The sequence below is a fragment of the Dendrobates tinctorius genome, unplaced genomic scaffold, assembly GCF_039654945.1.
Source record: "Dendrobates tinctorius isolate UK_male_01 unplaced genomic scaffold, ASM3965494v1 ptg000011l, whole genome shotgun sequence".
Lineage (NCBI taxonomy): Eukaryota > Metazoa > Chordata > Amphibia > Anura > Dendrobatidae > Dendrobates > Dendrobates tinctorius.
Window position 1 is genome coordinate 91336141 of NW_027361679.1, and position 16906 is coordinate 91353046.

General features: G+C 33.2%; 2 non-coding genes across 2 annotated transcripts; both read left to right on the forward strand.

Annotated features, from left to right (window-relative positions):
* Nucleotides 1-5563: 5563 nt before the first annotated feature.
* Nucleotides 5564-5649, forward strand: TRNAR-UCU (transfer RNA arginine (anticodon UCU)). The gene is given in 2 exon segments: nucleotides 5564-5600; nucleotides 5614-5649. It is a non-coding gene; the product is annotated as a tRNA-Arg (tRNA).
* Nucleotides 5650-15761: 10112 nt separating this feature from the next.
* TRNAR-UCU (transfer RNA arginine (anticodon UCU)) lies at nucleotides 15762-15847 on the forward strand. Its single transcript is given in 2 exon segments — nucleotides 15762-15798; nucleotides 15812-15847. It is a non-coding gene; the product is annotated as a tRNA-Arg (tRNA).
* The last annotated feature ends 1059 nt before the right edge of the window (nucleotides 15848-16906 follow it).

The window sequence follows — 16906 nt, forward strand, 5'->3', positions numbered from 1 at the left end:
GACCATATTCTTTCTTGAATTTGAACCTTTCTAAAATTCTTATTTTATGTGATTGCAAGATATTTCTTGATGATCTCTAATGTCGGGATTTGGAGTTTCTAGATATTTTTGGCTGATTTGTCAACTATAACTTTAAAAAATGCAACTTTGGTGCAAGCATTCTCCAGTCCATCCATAGTTTGATGAAATGTTTGCATGGCTTTTTGGTATCAATTTTATGTCATTAATGCAAAACATGGACAATTGTTTGCTTAAAAGTAAAAAATAGGTTTAAAGATAAGAACAGAGTGTTATCAGCTGCCTTGTCCTCATAAACACCTTCTGCTGTGCTGATGAGACCACGGAAATCATACAAGCAGGTCATTTTTGGGAAACTGAAATTTAGTGGAAATGAGTTTTTTGCGATTAATTTAATTTTCATGGTAAGAACTGAGTTTGCAATTTTGGGCAATTCAACTGATCTCTTTTCAGAATAATCTAGAGTTAACACAAATTACCAGTATAAAATCTAAGGCAGTAAACTGTGAAAGCCAAATTTGGTATCAGTCTGAAAACTTTTCACCACTATTGTACAGTCCTAGATATTCTTAGAAAAACTGCAAAAGGAAAAAATGAGGAATGGAAAAACATCTAAAGAAAAGTATAGCTGACTGCTAAAATCAGGATATCTAGTAGGAGACTCCAGGAAATTTCCCAGCATTTATTTGGACTAAAACAAATCTTCTCTGATAGTTTTTTCACATGGATAAAATTATTTATTTTGTTTTGACTAATTTCCTTCCCAAACCAGTGGCCCATTAGCGTACAACGAAACTAATGTTCCAATCCGTTTTTCTCAGCTTAAGTTCCTGAGGGTCAGTGGCTACTGCATTGAATCTGTAGAAAGTGAAAAAGATCAAAGCTTGAGATTTAGAAACCAACAAAAGCTACCCCTTTTGTTATCTTGCATGAATTTCTATGTGACACTTTACCAACAGGTACCTTTGTTAGTAATTTAAAATGAACTGCTGGCATGTAAGACTAAAAAGTGCATGTAAGGAGTTTTAATATAAAATAGATCTTTCTTTTCTACAACATAGGCATTTTCCTGCTGACCAGTTTTACTTTTACATATAAGAAGGCGAAAACAAAGTTACAAAGAAAACAGGAATCTTTCTGTTATTTAATCATCAGGAAAATATTGTCTAGATTTGACAAAACACCTACTTCAACAAGAAGGCTTGTGGCTCTGTGGCGCACCAGAGTCGTATTTTGAGACATCAATACTTTATATCGGTTGATCTTGAAAAGATGAAAAATGTTAATAACGTTTAGAGCAAATTAGATGTTATATTTAAAATTGAACTATGCAATTCAGCCACTGAAGGCTCATTGACCCAATGGATAACAGATATTTTTGCATATTTTTGGTCTAGTGTTTGGTCTTCTGTTACCTGTTTTCAGTAGACCATATTCTTTCTTGAATTTGAACCTTTCTAAAATTCTTATTTGTATGTGATTGCAAGATATTTCTTGATGATCTCTAATGTCGGGATTTGGAGTTTCTAGATATTTTTGGCTGATTTGTCAACTATAACTTTAAAAAATGCAACTTTGGTGCAAGCATTCTCCAGTCCATCCATAGTTTGATGAAATGTTTGCATGGCTTTTTGGTATCAATTTTATGTCATTAATGCAAAACATGGACAATTGTTTGCTTAAAAGTAAAAAATAGGTTTAAAGATAAGAACAGAGTGTTATCAGCTGCCTTGTCCTCATAAACACCTTCTGCTGTGCTGATGAGACCACGGAAATCATACAAGCAGGTCATTTTTGGGAAACTGAAATTTAGTGGAAATGAGTTTTTTGCGATTAATTTAATTTTCATGGTAAGAACTGAGTTTGCAATTTTGGGCAATTCAACTGATCTCTTTTCAGAATAATCTAGAGTTAACACAAATTACCAGTATAAAATCTAAGGCAGTAAACTGTGAAAGCCAAATTTGGTATCAGTCTGAAAACTTTTCACCACTATTGTACAGTCCTAGATATTCTTAGAAAAACTGCAAAAGGAAAAAATGAGGAATGGAAAAACATCTAAAGAAAAGTATAGCTGACTGCTAAAATCAGGATATCTAGTAGGAGACTCCAGGAAATTTCCCAGCATTTATTTGGACTAAAACAAATCTTCTCTGATAGTTTTTTCACATGGATAAAATTATTTATTTTGTTTTGACTAATTTCCTTCCCAAACCAGTGGCCCATTAGCGTACAACGAAACTAATGTTCCAATCCGTTTTTCTCAGCTTAAGTTCCTGAGGGTCAGTGGCTACTGCATTGAATCTGTAGAAAGTGAAAAAGATCAAAGCTTGAGATTTAGAAACCAACAAAAGCTACCCCTTTTGTTATCTTGCATGAATTTCTATGTGACACTTTACCAACAGGTACCTTTGTTAGTAATTTAAAATGAACTGCTGGCATGTAAGACTAAAAAGTGCATGTAAGGAGTTTTAATATAAAATAGATCTTTCTTTTCTACAACATAGGCATTTTCCTGCTGACCAGTTTTACTTTTACATATAAGAAGGCGAAAACAAAGTTACAAAGAAAACAGGAATCTTTCTGTTATTTAATCATCAGGAAAATATTGTCTAGATTTGACAAAACACCTACTTCAACAAGAAGGCTTGTGGCTCTGTGGCGCACCAGAGTCGTATTTTGAGACATCAATACTTTATATCGGTTGATCTTGAAAAGATGAAAAATGTTAATAACGTTTAGAGCAAATTAGATGTTATATTTAAAATTGAACTATGCAATTCAGCCACTGAAGGCTCATTGACCCAATGGATAACAGATATTTTTGCATATTTTTGGTCTAGTGTTTGGTCTTCTGTTACCTGTTTTCAGTAGACCATATTCTTTCTTGAATTTGAACCTTTCTAAAATTCTTATTTGTATGTGATTGCAAGATATTTCTTGATGATCTCTAATGTCGGGATTTGGAGTTTCTAGATATTTTTGGCTGATTTGTCAACTATAACTTTAAAAAATGCAACTTTGGTGCAAGCATTCTCCAGTCCATCCATAGTTTGATGAAATGTTTGCATGGCTTTTTGGTATCAATTTTATGTCATTAATGCAAAACATGGACAATTGTTTGCTTAAAAGTAAAAAATAGGTTTAAAGATAAGAACAGAGTGTTATCAGCTGCCTTGTCCTCATAAACACCTTCTGCTGTGCTGATGAGACCACGGAAATCATAAAAGCAGGTCATTTTTGGGAAACTGAAATTTAGTGGAAATGAGTTTTTTGTGATTAATTTAATTTTCATGGTGAGAACTGAGTTTGCAATTTTGGGCAATTCATCTGATCTCTTTTCAGAATAATCTAGAGTTAACACAAATTACCAGTATAAAATCTAAGGCAGTAAACTGTGAAAGCCAAATTTGGTATCAGTCTGAAAACTTTTCACCACTATTGTACAGTCCTAGATATTCTTAGAAAAACTGCAAAAGGAAAAAATGAGGAATGGAAAAACATCTAAAGAAAAGTATAGCTGACTGCTAAAATCAGGATATCTAGTAGGAGACTCCAGGAAATTTCCCAGCATTTATTTGGACTAAAACAAATCTTCTCTGATAGTTTTTTCACATGGATAAAATTATTTATTTTGTTTTGACTAATTTCCTTACCAAACCAGTGGCCCATTAGCGTACAACGAAACTAATGTTCCAATCCGTTTTTCTCAGCTTAAGTTCCTGAGGGTCAGTGGCTACTGCATTGAATCTGTAGAAAGTGAAAAAGATCAAAGCTTGAGATTTAGAAACCAACAAAAGCTACCCCTTGTGTTATCTTGCATGAATTTCTATGTGACACTTTACCAACAGGTACCTTTGTTAGTAATTTAAAATGAACTGCTGGCATGTAAGACTAAAAAGTGCATGTAAGGAGTTTTAATATAAAATAGATCTTTCTTTTCTACAACATAGGCATTTTCCTGCTGACCAGTTTTACTTTTACATATAAGAAGGCGAAAACAAAGTTACAAAGAAAACAGGAATCTTTCTGTTATTTAATCATCAGGAAAATATTGTCTAGATTTGACAAAACACCTACTTCAACAAGAAGGCTTGTGGTTCTGTGGCGCACCAGAGTCGTATTTTGAGACATCAATACTTTATCTCAGTTGATCTTGAAAAGATGAAAAATGTTAATAACGTTTAGAGCAAATTAGATGTTATATTTAAAATTGAACTATGCAATTCAGCCACTGAAGGCTTATTGACCCAATGGATAACAGATATTTTTGCATACTTTTGGTCTAGTGTTTGGTGTTCTGTTACCTGTTTTCAGTAGACCATATTCTTTCTTGAATTTGAACCTTTCTAAAATTCTTATTTGTATGTGATTGCAAGATATTTCTTGATGATCTCTAATGTCGGGATTTGGAGTTTCTAGATATTTTTGGCTGATTTGTCAACTATAACTTTAAAAAATGCAACTTTGGTGCAAGCATTCTCCAGTCCATCCATAGTTTGATGAAATGTTTGCATGGCTTTTTGGTATCAATTTTATGTCATTAATGCAAAACATGGACAATTGTTTGCTTAAAAGTAAAAAATAGGTTTAAAGATAAGAACAGAGTGTTATCAGCTGCCTTGTCCTCATAAACACCTTCTGCTGTGCTGATTAGACCACGGAAATCATACAAGCAGGTCATTTTTGGGAAACTGAAATTTAGTGGAAATGAGTTTTTTGCGATTAATTTAATTTTCATGGTAAGAACTGAGTTTGCAATTTTGGGCAATTCATCTGATCTCTTTTCAGAATAATCTAGAGTTAACACAAATTACCAGTATAAAATCTAAGGCAGTAAACTGTGAAAGCCAAATTTGGTATCAGTCTGAAAACTTTTCACCACTATTGTACAGTCCTAGATATTCTTAGAAAAAACTGCAAAAGGAAAAAATGAGGAATGGAAAAACATCTAAAGAAAAGTATAGCTGACTGCTAAAATCAGGATATCTAGTAGGAGACTCCAGGAAATTTCCCAGCATTTACTTGGACTAAAACAAATCTTCTCTGATAGTTTTTTCACATGGATAAAATTATTTCTTTTGTTTTGACTAATTTCCTTCCCAAACCAGTGGCCCATTAGCGTACAACAAAACTGATGTTCCAATTTGTTTTTCTCAGCTTAAGTTCCTGAGGGTCAGTGGCTACTGCATTGAATCTGTAGAAAGTGAAAAAGATCAAAGCTTGAGATTTAGAAACCAACAAAAGCTACCCCTTTTGTTATCTTGCATGAATTTCTATGTGACACTTTACCAACAGGTACCTTTGTTAGTAATTTAAAATGAACTGCTGGCATGTAAGACTAAAAAGTGCATGTAAGGAGTTTTAATATAAAATAGATCTTTCTTTTCTACAACATAGGCATTTTCCTGCTGACCAGTTTTACTTTTACATATAAGAAGGCGAAAACAAAGTTACAAAGAAAACAGGAATCTTTCTGTTATTTAATCATCAGGAAAATATTGTCTAGATTTGACAAAACACCTACTTCAACAAAAAGGCTTGTGACTCTGTGGTGCAATGGATAGCGCATTGGACTTCTAGGGTACTGATGTGATTCAAAGGTTGTGGGTTCGAGTCCCACCAGAGTCGTATTTTGAGAAATTAATACTTTAACTCGGTTCATCTTGAAAAGATGAAAAATGTTAATAACTTTTAGAGCAAATTACATGTTACATTTAAAATTGAACTATGCAATTCAGCCACTGAAGGCTCATTGACACAATGCATAACAGATAGGGCACAATTCATTATTGCATATTTTTGGTCTAGTGTTTGGTGTTCTGTTACCTCTTTTCAGTAGACCATATTCTTTCTTGAATTTGAACCTTTCTAAAATTCTTATTTTATGTGATTGCAAGATATTTCTTGATGATCTCTAATGTCGGGATTTGGAGTTTCTAGATATTTTTGGCTGATTTGTCAACTATAACTTTAAAAAATGCAACTTTGGTGCAAGCATTCTCCAGTCCATCCATAGTTTGATGAAATGTTTGCATGGCTTTTTGGTATCAATTTTATGTCATTAATGCAAAACATGGACAATTGTTTGCTTAAAAGTAAAAAATAGGTTTAAAGATAAGAACAGAGTGTTATCAGCTGCCTTGTCCTCATAAACACCTTCTGCTGTGCTGATGAGACCACAGAAATCATACAAGCAGGTCATTTTTGGGAAACTGAAATTTAGTGGAAATGAGTTTTTTGCGATTAATTTAATTTTGCATAGTAAGAACTGAGTTTGTAATTTTGGGCAATTCATCTGATCTCTTTTCAGAATAATCTAGAGTTAACACAAATTACCAGTATAAAATCTAAGGCAGTAAACTGTGAAAGCCAAATTTGGTATCAGTCTGAAAACTTTTCACCACTATTGTACAGTCCTAGATATTCTTAGAAAAAACTGCAAAAGGAAAAAATGAGGAATGGAAAAACATCTAAAGAAAAGTATAGCTGACTGCTAAAATCAGGATATCTAGTAGGAGACTCCAGGAAATTTCCCAGCATTTACTTGGACTAAAACAAATCTTCTCTGATAGTTTTTTCACATGGATAAAATTATTTCTTTTGTTTTGACTAATTTCCTTCCCAAACCAGTGGCCCATTAGCGTACAACGAAACTGATGTTCCAATTTGTTTTTCTCAGCTTAAGTTCCTGAGGGTCAGTGGCTACTGCATTGAATCTGTAGAAAGTGAAAAAGATCAAAGCTTGAGATTTAGAAACCAACAAAAGCTACCCCTTTTGTTATCTTGCATGAATTTCTATGTGACACTTTACCAACAGGTACCTTTGTTAGTAATTTAAAATGAACTGCTGGCATGCAAGACTAAAAAGTGCATGTAAGCAGTTTTAATATAAAATAGATCTTTCTTTTCTACAACATAGGCATTTTCCTGCTGACCAGTTTTACTTTTACATATAAGAAGGCGAAAACAAAGTTACAAAGAAAACAGGAATCTTTCTGTTATTTAATCAGCAGGAAAATATTGTCTAGATTTGACAAAACACCTACTTCAACAAGAAGGCTTGTGGTTCTGTGGCGCACCAGAGTCGTATTTTGAGACATCAATACTTTATTTCGGTTGATCTTGAAAAGACGAAAAATGTTAATAACGTTTAGAGCAAATTAGATGTTATATTTAAAATTGAACTATGCAATTCAGCCACTGAAGGCTCATTGACCCAATGGATAACAGATATTTTTGCATATTTTTGGTCTAGTGTTTGGTGTTCTGTTACCTGTTTTCAGTAGACCATATTCTTTCTTGAATTTGAACCTTTCTAAAATTCTTATTTTATGTGATTGCAAGATATTTCTTGATGATCTCTAATGTCGGGATTTGGAGTTTCTAGATATTTTTGGCTGATTTGTCAACTATAACTTTAAAAAATGCAACTTTGGTGCAAGCATTCTCCAGTCCATCCATAGTTTGATGAAATGTTTGCATGGCTTTTTGGTATCAATTTTATGTCATTAATGCAAAACATGGACAATTGTTTGCTTAAAAGTAAAAAATAGGTTTAAAGATAAGAACAGAGTGTTATCAGCTGCCTTGTCCTCATAAACACCTTCTGCTGTGCTGATGAGACCACGGAAATCATACAAGCAGGTCATTTTTGGGAAACTGAAATTTAGTGGAAATGAGTTTTTTGCGATTAATTTAATTTTCATGGTAAGAACTGAGTTTGCAATTTTGGGCAATTCAACTGATCTCTTTTCAGAATAATCTAGAGTTAACACAAATTACCAGTATAAAATCTAAGGCAGTAAACTGTGAAAGCCAAATTTGGTATCAGTCTGAAAACTTTTCACCACTATTGTACAGTCCTAGATATTCTTAGAAAAACTGCAAAAGGAAAAAATGAGGAATGGAAAAACATCTAAAGAAAAGTATAGCTGACTGCTAAAATCAGGATATCTAGTAGGAGACTCCAGGAAATTTCCCAGCATTTATTTGGACTAAAACAAATCTTCTCTGATAGTTTTTTCACATGGATAAAATTATTTATTTTGTTTTGACTAATTTCCTTCCCAAACCAGTGGCCCATTAGCGTACAACGAAACTAATGTTCCAATCCGTTTTTCTCAGCTTAAGTTCCTGAGGGTCAGTGGCTACTGCATTGAATCTGTAGAAAGTGAAAAAGATCAAAGCTTGAGATTTAGAAACCAACAAAAGCTACCCCTTTTGTTATCTTGCATGAATTTCTATGTGACACTTTACCAACAGGTACCTTTGTTAGTAATTTAAAATGAACTGCTGGCATGTAAGACTAAAAAGTGCATGTAAGGAGTTTTAATATAAAATAGATCTTTCTTTTCTACAACATAGGCATTTTCCTGCTGACCAGTTTTACTTTTACATATAAGAAGGCGAAAACAAAGTTACAAAGAAAACAGGAATCTTTCTGTTATTTAATCATCAGGAAAATATTGTCTAGATTTGACAAAACACCTACTTCAACAAGAAGGCTTGTGGCTCTGTGGCGCACCAGAGTCGTATTTTGAGACATCAATACTTTATATCGGTTGATCTTGAAAAGATGAAAAATGTTAATAACGTTTAGAGCAAATTAGATGTTATATTTAAAATTGAACTATGCAATTCAGCCACTGAAGGCTCATTGACCCAATGGATAACAGATATTTTTGCATATTTTTGGTCTAGTGTTTGGTCTTCTGTTACCTGTTTTCAGTAGACCATATTCTTTCTTGAATTTGAACCTTTCTAAAATTCTTATTTGTATGTGATTGCAAGATATTTCTTGATGATCTCTAATGTCGGGATTTGGAGTTTCTAGATATTTTTGGCTGATTTGTCAACTATAACTTTAAAAAATGCAACTTTGGTGCAAGCATTCTCCAGTCCATCCATAGTTTGATGAAATGTTTGCATGGCTTTTTGGTATCAATTTTATGTCATTAATGCAAAACATGGACAATTGTTTGCTTAAAAGTAAAAAATAGGTTTAAAGATAAGAACAGAGTGTTATCAGCTGCCTTGTCCTCATAAACACCTTCTGCTGTGCTGATGAGACCACGGAAATCATACAAGCAGGTCATTTTTGGGAAACTGAAATTTAGTGGAAATGAGTTTTTTGCGATTAATTTAATTTTCATGGTAAGAACTGAGTTTGCAATTTTGGGCAATTCAACTGATCTCTTTTCAGAATAATCTAGAGTTAACACAAATTACCAGTATAAAATCTAAGGCAGTAAACTGTGAAAGCCAAATTTGGTATCAGTCTGAAAACTTTTCACCACTATTGTACAGTCCTAGATATTCTTAGAAAAACTGCAAAAGGAAAAAATGAGGAATGGAAAAACATCTAAAGAAAAGTATAGCTGACTGCTAAAATCAGGATATCTAGTAGGAGACTCCAGGAAATTTCCCAGCATTTATTTGGACTAAAACAAATCTTCTCTGATAGTTTTTTCACATGGATAAAATTATTTATTTTGTTTTGACTAATTTCCTTCCCAAACCAGTGGCCCATTAGCGTACAACGAAACTAATGTTCCAATCCGTTTTTCTCAGCTTAAGTTCCTGAGGGTCAGTGGCTACTGCATTGAATCTGTAGAAAGTGAAAAAGATCAAAGCTTGAGATTTAGAAACCAACAAAAGCTACCCCTTTTGTTATCTTGCATGAATTTCTATGTGACACTTTACCAACAGGTACCTTTGTTAGTAATTTAAAATGAACTGCTGGCATGTAAGACTAAAAAGTGCATGTAAGGAGTTTTAATATAAAATAGATCTTTCTTTTCTACAACATAGGCATTTTCCTGCTGACCAGTTTTACTTTTACATATAAGAAGGCGAAAACAAAGTTACAAAGAAAACAGGAATCTTTCTGTTATTTAATCATCAGGAAAATATTGTCTAGATTTGACAAAACACCTACTTCAACAAGAAGGCTTGTGGCTCTGTGGCGCACCAGAGTCGTATTTTGAGACATCAATACTTTATATCGGTTGATCTTGAAAAGATGAAAAATGTTAATAACGTTTAGAGCAAATTAGATGTTATATTTAAAATTGAACTATGCAATTCAGCCACTGAAGGCTCATTGACCCAATGGATAACAGATATTTTTGCATATTTTTGGTCTAGTGTTTGGTCTTCTGTTACCTGTTTTCAGTAGACCATATTCTTTCTTGAATTTGAACCTTTCTAAAATTCTTATTTGTATGTGATTGCAAGATATTTCTTGATGATCTCTAATGTCGGGATTTGGAGTTTCTAGATATTTTTGGCTGATTTGTCAACTATAACTTTAAAAAATGCAACTTTGGTGCAAGCATTCTCCAGTCCATCCATAGTTTGATGAAATGTTTGCATGGCTTTTTGGTATCAATTTTATGTCATTAATGCAAAACATGGACAATTGTTTGCTTAAAAGTAAAAAATAGGTTTAAAGATAAGAACAGAGTGTTATCAGCTGCCTTGTCCTCATAAACACCTTCTGCTGTGCTGATGAGACCACGGAAATCATAAAAGCAGGTCATTTTTGGGAAACTGAAATTTAGTGGAAATGAGTTTTTTGTGATTAATTTAATTTTCATGGTGAGAACTGAGTTTGCAATTTTGGGCAATTCATCTGATCTCTTTTCAGAATAATCTAGAGTTAACACAAATTACCAGTATAAAATCTAAGGCAGTAAACTGTGAAAGCCAAATTTGGTATCAGTCTGAAAACTTTTCACCACTATTGTACAGTCCTAGATATTCTTAGAAAAACTGCAAAAGGAAAAAATGAGGAATGGAAAAACATCTAAAGAAAAGTATAGCTGACTGCTAAAATCAGGATATCTAGTAGGAGACTCCAGGAAATTTCCCAGCATTTATTTGGACTAAAACAAATCTTCTCTGATAGTTTTTTCACATGGATAAAATTATTTATTTTGTTTTGACTAATTTCCTTACCAAACCAGTGGCCCATTAGCGTACAACGAAACTAATGTTCCAATCCGTTTTTCTCAGCTTAAGTTCCTGAGGGTCAGTGGCTACTGCATTGAATCTGTAGAAAGTGAAAAAGATCAAAGCTTGAGATTTAGAAACCAACAAAAGCTACCCCTTGTGTTATCTTGCATGAATTTCTATGTGACACTTTACCAACAGGTACCTTTGTTAGTAATTTAAAATGAACTGCTGGCATGTAAGACTAAAAAGTGCATGTAAGGAGTTTTAATATAAAATAGATCTTTCTTTTCTACAACATAGGCATTTTCCTGCTGACCAGTTTTACTTTTACATATAAGAAGGCGAAAACAAAGTTACAAAGAAAACAGGAATCTTTCTGTTATTTAATCATCAGGAAAATATTGTCTAGATTTGACAAAACACCTACTTCAACAAGAAGGCTTGTGGTTCTGTGGCGCACCAGAGTCGTATTTTGAGACATCAATACTTTATCTCAGTTGATCTTGAAAAGATGAAAAATGTTAATAACGTTTAGAGCAAATTAGATGTTATATTTAAAATTGAACTATGCAATTCAGCCACTGAAGGCTTATTGACCCAATGGATAACAGATATTTTTGCATACTTTTGGTCTAGTGTTTGGTGTTCTGTTACCTGTTTTCAGTAGACCATATTCTTTCTTGAATTTGAACCTTTCTAAAATTCTTATTTGTATGTGATTGCAAGATATTTCTTGATGATCTCTAATGTCGGGATTTGGAGTTTCTAGATATTTTTGGCTGATTTGTCAACTATAACTTTAAAAAATGCAACTTTGGTGCAAGCATTCTCCAGTCCATCCATAGTTTGATGAAATGTTTGCATGGCTTTTTGGTATCAATTTTATGTCATTAATGCAAAACATGGACAATTGTTTGCTTAAAAGTAAAAAATAGGTTTAAAGATAAGAACAGAGTGTTATCAGCTGCCTTGTCCTCATAAACACCTTCTGCTGTGCTGATGAGACCACGGAAATCATACAAGCAGGTCATTTTTGGGAAACTGAAATTTAGTGGAAATGAGTTTTTTGCGATTAATTTAATTTTCATGGTAAGAACTGAGTTTGCAATTTTGGGCAATTCAACTGATCTCTTTTCAGAATAATCTAGAGTTAACACAAATTACCAGTATAAAATCTAAGGCAGTAAACTGTGAAAGCCAAATTTGGTATCAGTCTGAAAACTTTTCACCACTATTGTACAGTCCTAGATATTCTTAGAAAAACTGCAAAAGGAAAAAATGAGGAATGGAAAAACATCTAAAGAAAAGTATAGCTGACTGCTAAAATCAGGATATCTAGTAGGAGACTCCAGGAAATTTCCCAGCATTTATTTGGACTAAAACAAATCTTCTCTGATAGTTTTTTCACATGGATAAAATTATTTATTTTGTTTTGACTAATTTCCTTCCCAAACCAGTGGCCCATTAGCGTACAACGAAACTAATGTTCCAATCCGTTTTTCTCAGCTTAAGTTCCTGAGGGTCAGTGGCTACTGCATTGAATCTGTAGAAAGTGAAAAAGATCAAAGCTTGAGATTTAGAAACCAACAAAAGCTACCCCTTTTGTTATCTTGCATGAATTTCTATGTGACACTTTACCAACAGGTACCTTTGTTAGTAATTTAAAATGAACTGCTGGCATGTAAGACTAAAAAGTGCATGTAAGGAGTTTTAATATAAAATAGATCTTTCTTTTCTACAACATAGGCATTTTCCTGCTGACCAGTTTTACTTTTACATATAAGAAGGCGAAAACAAAGTTACAAAGAAAACAGGAATCTTTCTGTTATTTAATCATCAGGAAAATATTGTCTAGATTTGACAAAACACCTACTTCAACAAGAAGGCTTGTGGCTCTGTGGCGCACCAGAGTCGTATTTTGAGACATCAATACTTTATATCGGTTGATCTTGAAAAGATGAAAAATGTTAATAACGTTTAGAGCAAATTAGATGTTATATTTAAAATTGAACTATGCAATTCAGCCACTGAAGGCTCATTGACCCAATGGATAACAGATATTTTTGCATATTTTTGGTCTAGTGTTTGGTCTTCTGTTACCTGTTTTCAGTAGACCATATTCTTTCTTGAATTTGAACCTTTCTAAAATTCTTATTTGTATGTGATTGCAAGATATTTCTTGATGATCTCTAATGTCGGGATTTGGAGTTTCTAGATATTTTTGGCTGATTTGTCAACTATAACTTTAAAAAATGCAACTTTGGTGCAAGCATTCTCCAGTCCATCCATAGTTTGATGAAATGTTTGCATGGCTTTTTGGTATCAATTTTATGTCATTAATGCAAAACATGGACAATTGTTTGCTTAAAAGTAAAAAATAGGTTTAAAGATAAGAACAGAGTGTTATCAGCTGCCTTGTCCTCATAAACACCTTCTGCTGTGCTGATGAGACCACGGAAATCATAAAAGCAGGTCATTTTTGGGAAACTGAAATTTAGTGGAAATGAGTTTTTTGTGATTAATTTAATTTTCATGGTGAGAACTGAGTTTGCAATTTTGGGCAATTCATCTGATCTCTTTTCAGAATAATCTAGAGTTAACACAAATTACCAGTATAAAATCTAAGGCAGTAAACTGTGAAAGCCAAATTTGGTATCAGTCTGAAAACTTTTCACCACTATTGTACAGTCCTAGATATTCTTAGAAAAACTGCAAAAGGAAAAAATGAGGAATGGAAAAACATCTAAAGAAAAGTATAGCTGACTGCTAAAATCAGGATATCTAGTAGGAGACTCCAGGAAATTTCCCAGCATTTATTTGGACTAAAACAAATCTTCTCTGATAGTTTTTTCACATGGATAAAATTATTTATTTTGTTTTGACTAATTTCCTTACCAAACCAGTGGCCCATTAGCGTACAACGAAACTAATGTTCCAATCCGTTTTTCTCAGCTTAAGTTCCTGAGGGTCAGTGGCTACTGCATTGAATCTGTAGAAAGTGAAAAAGATCAAAGCTTGAGATTTAGAAACCAACAAAAGCTACCCCTTGTGTTATCTTGCATGAATTTCTATGTGACACTTTACCAACAGGTACCTTTGTTAGTAATTTAAAATGAACTGCTGGCATGTAAGACTAAAAAGTGCATGTAAGGAGTTTTAATATAAAATAGATCTTTCTTTTCTACAACATAGGCATTTTCCTGCTGACCAGTTTTACTTTTACATATAAGAAGGCGAAAACAAAGTTACAAAGAAAACAGGAATCTTTCTGTTATTTAATCATCAGGAAAATATTGTCTAGATTTGACAAAACACCTACTTCAACAAGAAGGCTTGTGGTTCTGTGGCGCACCAGAGTCGTATTTTGAGACATCAATACTTTATCTCAGTTGATCTTGAAAAGATGAAAAATGTTAATAACGTTTAGAGCAAATTAGATGTTATATTTAAAATTGAACTATGCAATTCAGCCACTGAAGGCTTATTGACCCAATGGATAACAGATATTTTTGCATACTTTTGGTCTAGTGTTTGGTGTTCTGTTACCTGTTTTCAGTAGACCATATTCTTTCTTGAATTTGAACCTTTCTAAAATTCTTATTTGTATGTGATTGCAAGATATTTCTTGATGATCTCTAATGTCGGGATTTGGAGTTTCTAGATATTTTTGGCTGATTTGTCAACTATAACTTTAAAAAATGCAACTTTGGTGCAAGCATTCTCCAGTCCATCCATAGTTTGATGAAATGTTTGCATGGCTTTTTGGTATCAATTTTATGTCATTAATGCAAAACATGGACAATTGTTTGCTTAAAAGTAAAAAATAGGTTTAAAGATAAGAACAGAGTGTTATCAGCTGCCTTGTCCTCATAAACACCTTCTGCTGTGCTGATTAGACCACGGAAATCATACAAGCAGGTCATTTTTGGGAAACTGAAATTTAGTGGAAATGAGTTTTTTGCGATTAATTTAATTTTCATGGTAAGAACTGAGTTTGCAATTTTGGGCAATTCATCTGATCTCTTTTCAGAATAATCTAGAGTTAACACAAATTACCAGTATAAAATCTAAGGCAGTAAACTGTGAAAGCCAAATTTGGTATCAGTCTGAAAACTTTTCACCACTATTGTACAGTCCTAGATATTCTTAGAAAAAACTGCAAAAGGAAAAAATGAGGAATGGAAAAACATCTAAAGAAAAGTATAGCTGACTGCTAAAATCAGGATATCTAGTAGGAGACTCCAGGAAATTTCCCAGCATTTACTTGGACTAAAACAAATCTTCTCTGATAGTTTTTTCACATGGATAAAATTATTTCTTTTGTTTTGACTAATTTCCTTCCCAAACCAGTGGCCCATTAGCGTACAACAAAACTGATGTTCCAATTTGTTTTTCTCAGCTTAAGTTCCTGAGGGTCAGTGGCTACTGCATTGAATCTGTAGAAAGTGAAAAAGATCAAAGCTTGAGATTTAGAAACCAACAAAAGCTACCCCTTTTGTTATCTTGCATGAATTTCTATGTGACACTTTACCAACAGGTACCTTTGTTAGTAATTTAAAATGAACTGCTGGCATGTAAGACTAAAAAGTGCATGTAAGGAGTTTTAATATAAAATAGATCTTTCTTTTCTACAACATAGGCATTTTCCTGCTGACCAGTTTTACTTTTACATATAAGAAGGCGAAAACAAAGTTACAAAGAAAACAGGAATCTTTCTGTTATTTAATCATCAGGAAAATATTGTCTAGATTTGACAAAACACCTACTTCAACAAAAAGGCTTGTGACTCTGTGGTGCAATGGATAGCGCATTGGACTTCTAGGGAACTGATGTGATTCAAAGGTTGTGGGTTCGAGTCCCACCAGAGTCGTATTTTGAGAAATTAATACTTTAACTCGGTTCATCTTGAAAAGATGAAAAATGTTAATAACTTTTAGAGCAAATTACATGTTACATTTAAAATTGAACTATGCAATTCAGCCACTGAAGGCTCATTGACACAATGCATAACAGATAGGGCACAATTCATTATTGCATATTTTTGGTCTAGTGTTTGGTGTTCTGTTACCTCTTTTCAGTAGACCATATTCTTTCTTGAATTTGAACCTTTCTAAAATTCTTATTTTATGTGATTGCAAGATATTTCTTGATGATCTCTAATGTCGGGATTTGGAGTTTCTAGATATTTTTGGCTGATTTGTCAACTATAACTTTAAAAAATGCAACTTTGGTGCAAGCATTCTCCAGTCCATCCATAGTTTGATGAAATGTTTGCATGGCTTTTTGGTATCAATTTTATGTCATTAATGCAAAACATGGACAATTGTTTGCTTAAAAGTAAAAAATAGGTTTAAAGATAAGAACAGAGTGTTATCAGCTGCCTTGTCCTCATAAACACCTTCTGCTGTGCTGATGAGACCACAGAAATCATACAAGCAGGTCATTTTTGGGAAACTGAAATTTAGTGGAAATGAGTTTTTTGCGATTAATTTAATTTTGCATAGTAAGAACTGAGTTTGTAATTTTGGGCAATTCATCTGATCTCTTTTCAGAATAATCTAGAGTTAACACAAATTACCAGTATAAAATCTAAGGCAGTAAACTGTGAAAGCCAAATTTGGTATCAGTCTGAAAACTTTTCACCACTATTGTACAGTCCTAGATATTCTTAGAAAAAACTGCAAAAGGAAAAAATGAGGAATGGAAAAACATCTAAAGAAAAGTATAGCTGACTGCTAAAATCAGGATATCTAGTAGGAGACTCCAGGAAATTTCCCAGCATTTACTTGGACTAAAACAAATCTTCTCTGATAGTTTTTTCACATGGATAAAATTATTTCTTTTGTTTTGACTAATTTCCTTCCCAAACCAGTGGCCCATTAGCGTACAACGAAACTGATGTTCCAATTTGTTTTTCTCAGCTTAAGTT